At 36.8% G+C, this 8,008-nt stretch overlaps 1 protein-coding gene across 4 annotated transcripts in view; it reads left to right on the top strand.

Annotated features, from left to right (window-relative positions):
• Nucleotides 1-3,037: 3,037 nt before the first annotated feature.
• Nucleotides 3,038-8,008, top strand: part of kmt5b (lysine methyltransferase 5B) — a 70,268-nt gene continuing 65,297 nt past the window's right edge. For 2 of the 4 annotated variants that reach the window (XM_063061833.1, XM_063061829.1), the window contains exon 1: nucleotides 3,499-3,735. The gene's annotated coding sequence lies outside the window, so the exon portion shown is untranslated. Of the gene's footprint in view, nucleotides 3,127-3,498; nucleotides 3,741-8,008 lie in introns of those variants that run through there. The other 2 variants (XM_063061832.1, XM_063061830.1) reach the window with 2 other exon arrangements.

The raw sequence follows: 8,008 nt of genomic DNA, 5'->3' as shown, positions 1-8,008 counted from the left end.
GTGTCTACTGCTACTATCTCAAAGCTCTGGTGCAGTCTGTGTGAAATTTGCATATGCTCCCTGTGACCATGTGAATTCCCCTGGGTGCTCCAGTTCCTTCCCATGTTCAAACACTGATAGTTTAATTGCTGTAAATTGTATGAGAGTAGATGAAAAATTGGGAGGAATTTATGAGCAACGATCAACATATGCTATAAGCAAATATGTGAGGAATGGGACTGACAGCATTGTTCTGAGACATAAGACTGAATGACATTCAATATTGTTAGAAAAACAAGTACATAAATAAAAAAACTCAGCTGAGTAAGTACTATGGGTAAAGATCAGGTGAGAGATTGCACATCTTGTTGGGAACATCTCACCTCATGACTGTGAAGGACTACCACCATCTACTTCAGCACTTTCTACTCCCTTGGATAAATGCCTTGCAGTTGCTTGCTTCCACTTGGATAACCTGCATCAAAACTGTTATCTCTGCCCCTAAGAACAACAGACAGTAGAAACATTATCTCTTGCATATTCTCCAAGTTACAAACAGCCAAATATTGAAATATATCACCACTCCTTCATTCAAATTGGGTGAGTCTAAATCCTAGAACTCCCAATCAAAAAAGAAGTACTGCAGCAGTTTAAGAAAGTAGTTTGCCACCTGCACCTTCTCAGTGCCAGTAGGAATGGCCAGTAAATGGTGAACTTGCCAACAATGCCTACATTCCATAAATGTAAAAGTAAAATAAAAATCTGTAAATCGGCTTTCACAACTACTGTATATTTGTAGCATGGAAATTGCTGTGTTTAAGCACGTTCATGTAACTTGATCAATATACTTTCCTTCTACTTTTCTCCTTCATATCTTTTTCTAGTTCTTGTTGTAACTTGTTGAGTAAAGATGTATCTCCTGACTCCCCCCATTTGAGTATTCCTGACATTGTTGTTTTATTGGCTCCTGGCTCTCGTCCTGTCAGCAACAGGTATCGTCTCTACTACTAAGACCCTTTGATGATGAATTGACCACTGTTGGCTCAACCCTCGGTCTTTTTTAAGACAAAGAAATCTTAGCTTGTTGGTCATTCTTGAGAGGCATAATTTCTGGTGTTATTCCAGTAAACCACTTTGGTATCATCTTCAAAGTGTTATGTCTTTTCTTTAATAACAGAGAAAGGAACCATACATAGGTTTCCAAATGTAGCCCAATTCTATACAAATGTAAAATAACTTCATTCTTTTCAATTCCATTACTCAATATCGCCAGTGCTTATTTTTTTCCTTGATATTTTAACCTGCATTTTTTTAGGGATCTGTTTTTCTCTGTACTCCAATGTCTTTGCTTTAACTTCCCACTTAAACAATAATTTTCCAGAGAGATTATGACCTCCTTATTAAATAGCAAAAAAATATTTGTACATTGCATCCATCATGATTGAAGTTCATTTTCCAGTTATGTGTTTATTATTACAATTTTTTTCATGTCAATCTTGCATTTTGTCTGTATTTATCTCATTAGGTGTCAACTGCAAACTTAGTGTATTTCTGTTCTCAAGTTGAAATCATGTGTATAAATGATGAATAGCAGCAATCCTCGTGGACATCTCATCATCTGCTAACCTGAATAATTGCTTTCTAAAGCTCTTGCTTCTTGTTTTGTAGATAACTTTGTTTCTACCCCTCATATCTTCCCCCACCTATTCCACTTGTTCTGTTCTCTGAAATATATGGCATGATACTCTATCAAAATATTTTTGAAAATCCTGAGAAGTGATTCATCAATCTTCTTCATTTATGTCACAGACTGGAAATGCTGAAATCCTTAACAGTCTGACACTAAATGTATCTGATCGGTGCATAAATTAGCGAAACTTGTGGAACGTTGAACACCAACAAAAAAAATAATATAAGTCAGAAGAAATTCACTCTTTATTGAAACCCTTGGAATACAGCATCAAGATCTGCCACCAAAAAAAACGACATTCTTGAGAAGTGATTAGAAGTAATGATTCCGGATCTATATCATATTCTTCCAGGGTGCTCAGGAACATCTTAGCTTGTTTTTGCATGTACTTAGCTTATAAATAGCAATGGATTATACCTGGAAGCCTAAGTCTTTTCAACTTGTAAATATTATATACCTAAAAGCAAAAGGAAAACATGTTCATGAAATTATTTTGGTGCCTTAAATAATAACTTAGTATCATTAATAATTTCTGGATGCTTAAGTCAGCACCTGAAAGTAAAAGACATTCAATATTTGGTCTTATGTCAGTTATAAATTTAATCCTTTATAAACATGAAGGATTATGGAAAGAGCACAAGAAAACATTGAGATAGTAGATCAACCATGATCATATTGAAAAGTACACTCAAGGAGAAAATGGTCTTTTCCTGTTCCTATTCCTATTTTCTGTGTCGCTCATCCCCCAAACTGTTAGAATTTTTAAAGCACTGTTTCTCATATCAGCTTGTAATGAACACAAGTCTGCTAAACCACTATATGAATGTCTGAGCCAGATATATATTGGGTTCTATTTTCCAAAAATATTTTTATTTGTTGCTCTTGATCAACTTCACCATCAATATTGAGTGAGCTCAGGAGACGGCCAGATCACATGAAAAATATAATTGAAATGAATTATTAACTGTTGGAAACTTTAGAAACCAAATGTAATCAGAACATATATTTTAATATTAAATAACTGTTAAGATCCAGCCTTGTGAGATGAAATGTTTAAGTAGAGTAAATACAGTAAAGCCACCCTAAAACCCTCCAAGTTTCTTTTTTGTAAGTGTCAAGTAATTCCGGTGACTAGGTGTATAACCTACAAAAGTAGATTAAAAAGTGATTTTGAAATGTTTTATTTCATATTTTAATGATTAAGGCAGCTTGACGCTTCTAATAGACAGTAATACTGTATTGCTACGGTGACTGCTCTAAATACATCCATTTTCCAACTGCTGCTTCGGGGTTTAATCTACTTTTGAACAGTACAAAACAGCGGTTGCTTTTGGGGAGGGGTGAAGAAGGAGGGGCAGGGTGGGGAGTAAACCCACGAACAACCCTTAAAAGAGATAATATCGACACCTTATTGGCTTCCCGGCAATATGATGAAACTGATCGAGGACGCTGTAAAGGTCTTTGAATTTCTGTCTTATTGTTTTTATTCATAAGTGGCGTTAATTTGAAGTGAGAGTGAGAGGAGCTGGAGCGTGAAGCCCGGCTATCTTGTCATCGTCGGGCGATGTTAAAGGGAAATGAATTGTTTGCAGAGGTGGGGAGCTGGAGGAACTCATTTTTGTGTACATCCGCAGTTGGGAAAGAGGGGATTTAAACTTATAATTATCTTTTGAAAAAAACGCGCCCTCGTTGAACATATCAGCGGAGATCGAGCTTTTCCGTACGTTATATTTTTTCTCGGAAACGGGAGCGGTTCGGCCGGGGAGGCTCAGCGTGGTTCGGGCGATGGTCGGGGCAGGCGGCGGCGACGGCGGACTATTTGCTGTGTGCCGCGGGAGCCGCTGTTCGCCCGCCCGCCGCCGCCGCCATGTTGAATTTTAATGTTAATTTTCTAGAAATTGTCCCAGAAATTGGGACTGAGATCCCTGGCTCGCCTTGAGAAGTCAGGCAAACTAATAAACTAAAAAAACAAGCGAGTTTAAATTAAAACAAAGAGAATAAAGGACGACTCTGCGTTTCTGTATTTATGGTTCCACCCCTGCGGCCGCGAAAAGCAGAGAAGTTGGGTAAGGTGTGAGAAATGGTTGCTGGGCTCGTCTCTCTTTATAGATAAGACATTTCTTCCTTGTAATTGTTTTCGCTTCTTCGCGAACGAGTGAGAATGATTTTCAGGTGGTGGCTGAAGAGCTGGGAAAGAATAGAGAGCTGGCATCCAGTGTCATGGGGATGGGTTTGTGGCGAGGCTTTACTTTCGGCCTGAACATTTCTCTTTTTCCTTTCCAAGCGCACAAAATGGAACCGGCTTTATCTTCACTTTTATCGCCTGCTTTCACTGTAATTGTATTCGGGAGCTTTTTTAAAATCCAATCTGTTTTTTTGACCCCTGGAAGGATGTAGGATTTGCTATTGTTGACAGCTGTATGTTTGTATTTCTGGTGTCTTTTTAATATTGGTGATTTAAAGAGACGAGTCAGTCCTAAAATAATCGCACACGCCGCCAGCTGGAAGAGAAAGGAAGCGTGTCTTTGGGGAGAATAGCATTAAATGCTGACAACCTGGTGCTGTAAGGTTTTTCGTATTTAAATGTGTCCCCTTGTTTTGTTGGTGCGATGTGCTGATTGCTTGTGGACTGTGGTGATGCGGGTTTAATCGCCCTCTTCGTCCCAGTGTTTCTTTCCACTAGCTGTACATATCTAGCCTTTAGGTTTTGTTGTTTAGCTTTCCTTTTCCGTTCAGTCGGAAGGGGGCAGTGAAAGATAGTAGGGGATAGATTAAAAGGCTGTAAACTCAGGCAGTCCCTGACGTTTGACTTTCGTGCTTGAGGTCAAGGGTAAGAAATTATTCATGAACATGTCGCTTGTCTGATTTGCGATGTTTTGCAAAGAATTTTTCTTTGCAATGGTTGGGCACTTATTTTGTGAATGTAAGAAGGGTATTTCCTCTAACCTTCACAGTTTTTTTTAGAACTATTGCAATAACTGGATTTTGTTTGAGAAGTAGGATTTATATTACTATCCCAATTATTCGAACATCGGACACTACAGCACTCGACAGGGCATTCAGCTCACGATGTGTCGATCTTGATGCCATTTTGTACTAAACGTTCTCTTTCTGTGTATCGTTCATGTCCCTCCCATTCACCTCACATTCCTGTGACTATCTGAAAGCCTCTTTCATTCCACTAAGCTGCCTGCTTCCACTGCTATCCCTGGTAACGCATTCCAGGCACTCTACGTATAAAAGAAATTGCCCCTCACGATGCCTTTAAACTTTCCTCCTCAGTATTAAAAATCTTAACAGTATTCTATCTACCTCGAGCCATTTCTGCGTCATCTTTGGAGGAGGTTGATGACTTTGTAAGAACCAAGTATGGAGGTGGTCCTTTCAGAATGATTTGGTGTGTGAGGGGATAGTGTACCCCGGTGACTGGGTGTGTGGAGTTAATATTTGGAAGATTTGCCTAACTTTGAAGGAGAACTTAATGTCTACATTTTAATATTTTTTTACAATGCCTGTGTTAAATGCTCAAGAGGTATATATATTATAGCTTCACATGGTTTAAAAAAAAATATTTTTGACAATGAAGTTAATTGTAACGTGTGCATTGCTTCACTTTTTTTTTGCTATTTATGTCCTTGGAAAGCATCTTTTTTTTAAAAAAAAAGGTGTATATTTGAAGCCTGAGACCTATACTTAATTTCAATAATTGGTTAACTTGTAATTTGGAAGTTGCCTCTAGGGTAAGTCTTGTTTTTATTCATAACTATTTTTCATCCTTGGAGTTGAAAGGTCAATACAAAACTAATACTACAGGTTAAGAGGCACAAGTTCACAGTGATGAAAGAGAAATTTTGGAATTCCGCAGGAAACAATATGTGATGCTTTTGGGAGGGTTAAGTAACTTTTTAAAGAATACTTGTGATGTAGGGAAGCAATTATCTTTCTTGATATTAATGTTATGGATCAAATGACTTTTTACCTATGTCCTTTTAGACATGGGGAATGAAGTTTGTTTATAATGGTAGCACAATTTAGATTACAGAAGTTGTTGACACACTTTAGATGTTTGAATTCTTAATCTGTGCTAAAGCTGTAGTGCAGTCCTGAGGGATTGTTTTCTGGTGTTCCTCGCACAGTTGCAGGTAAATGACCTATGTCCCTGCTTGAATAACGGGAATAGGAGTGTCCTGGCTAGAATAGTTTATTGGGTCATTCTCTATCTTTCTTGAATATGTTTCAGCATCTTGTTTTCTTCTGATATTTTTCTGTTGGCTGCAAAATATTTGGAATATTTGCACAGTTAATAGCACTGACCCAACAGTGAGATGGTTAATGATTCTGCCCTGAAAACACTTTATACAAAAGTTGGATAGTGATATAAATCAGTCTGGCATTTCAATTGATATTTAAAATAATAGTTGTCCAAGCAAACTAATGTATTAATGAACTAAATTGCCATCTGCCAGCAAGTTAAACTTGGTAATGTAACAAAGAATGGCATTTGATGGAAGTATTGGAAGTGTATTATTGTATTATCTGTGTTGCTGACTTTCAGATAAAATGTTAAAGTCGTTAGTTAAGATTTCTTCATCTGCAGAGATGAATGATTCAAAATAAACAGTGGTTTTCCCAAATCCTTAGTAAACTTTTCTCCTTTATGCAGTGCTACAGAGATAGTATCTTGTTAGAACAATGCAAATTCAATGCTGTTTGCCCACAGTGCATATGTATAGTACAAAATGTGCAGATCAATTAGATTAAATTTAGACAAGCAAAGGAAAATACAGGGATGTAGAGTTAAGGCAAATAGATTAAAAATGCAGAGTAGCCATGATTTTGGTAAATGGCTGAATAATCCTAAGGTGTTGAATGATCTATCCTGTTATTGTTCATGTTTTTAATTAGTTAAATCAATTATTTATTTTTGCCAGGAATGATCTTTATTCCTATTAATTTCTGTAAAATCTTGCCGCTTAATTTTGCTTTACAATGTATTTAACTGTAGAAACAGCAACAGGTGTGTTTAAACAGTATATTTGATAGCTGATCAATTGTACTGTTCATTTTAGGATAAATGTTTTCATGGATGGTATAGAATAATATTTCATAAAACTGAGAACAGGAAGTTGTACTTAATCAAATTATTATCAAGATTAGGGCCATTAACTGAAGAAATCTTGTTTTGATTTGTTTTAAGAAACTATTTCAGAACATCTCAGTAACATATTGAAAATACATTAAACTTGCCAAACATTAATGACAGAAATTATATGCATTCAACTTCAATATATACTTGCTTTAAAGACAATGCCAGTTATTAATCTTAAAACCAGTTACATTTTTCACTTAAAATCTACTTCTTTATATGCTCTTGAAACTCCAACAAAATATGTATTGCAGGTAGCAACAAAAATAAAGGCACCAAATTTGTGTGTAATAAGATAGTTTTTGCAGCACGTTTGACATGTATTACCTTATTGGCCATTACTGGTCTTCCTTCGTTATTACCACCCTCTGCCCTTCCGTATGTTGCTCCAGAAACATGCAAACTATAATCTCAATTTATACTTCAATGCAGTATTGTAGGAGTCTTTTGGATAAGACTTCAAACAATGATCTGCTTGCTCTCCCAGGTGGCAATAAAAGATCCAGAGGTGCCAATTCACAGAGGAGCAGGGGGCATTACTAGTGCCCTGGCTAATACCAGCACCCACAACAGTTACAGCTGCTCCCCAGGTTAGGAACGAAATCTGACTAAGCAAATTCTGTATATTTTAAAGCATTTTAAGCTAATTTTTTCATTGTATTTATGAATCACTATACTGTATCTGTTCCCCAAGTTCAATTACAGGTAGTGTTAGAGTGATTATTCATTGGATGGAAAGAATTATAGCAAGTGTTTGTATGATAAAATATGGCTGGCTATAGAAAATGAACTTTTCTGACTTAGTCGTTTGCAGTTTAAAAAAAAAACACTCCCTTAGGTTTTTTTTCTATTCTTTGGTCAGCAGTGACTGGTGGTGGAAACTATATATCATGGCACTATGAGACTACTCCCTGTCAAGATGTTTGGTATTACTAGATGGTCTAAATCTAGTCCGAGATGGAGTTTAATTCAGAGGTGTTGCACTTTGGGAAGTCAAATGCAAGAGGAAAGTATACAGTAAATGACAGTAAGTGCTTAGGAATTTTGAAGTGCAAATCTATTATCTGAAAGTGGCTACACAATAAAGTGATTAAGACAGTGTCTGGTATATGTGGCATGATCAGTTGGGGCTTTGAGTATAAAAGTTGAGAAGTCACGTTGCAGCTGTATAAAGTTTCTGACTGCATTTGGAA

Source organism: Mobula hypostoma, chromosome 11 (assembly GCF_963921235.1).
Source record: "Mobula hypostoma chromosome 11, sMobHyp1.1, whole genome shotgun sequence".
Taxonomy (NCBI): Eukaryota; Metazoa; Chordata; class Chondrichthyes; order Myliobatiformes; family Myliobatidae; genus Mobula; species Mobula hypostoma.
The sequence above is the reverse complement of the archived record's forward strand: the minus strand, read 5'-3'. Positions and strand labels throughout refer to the sequence as shown.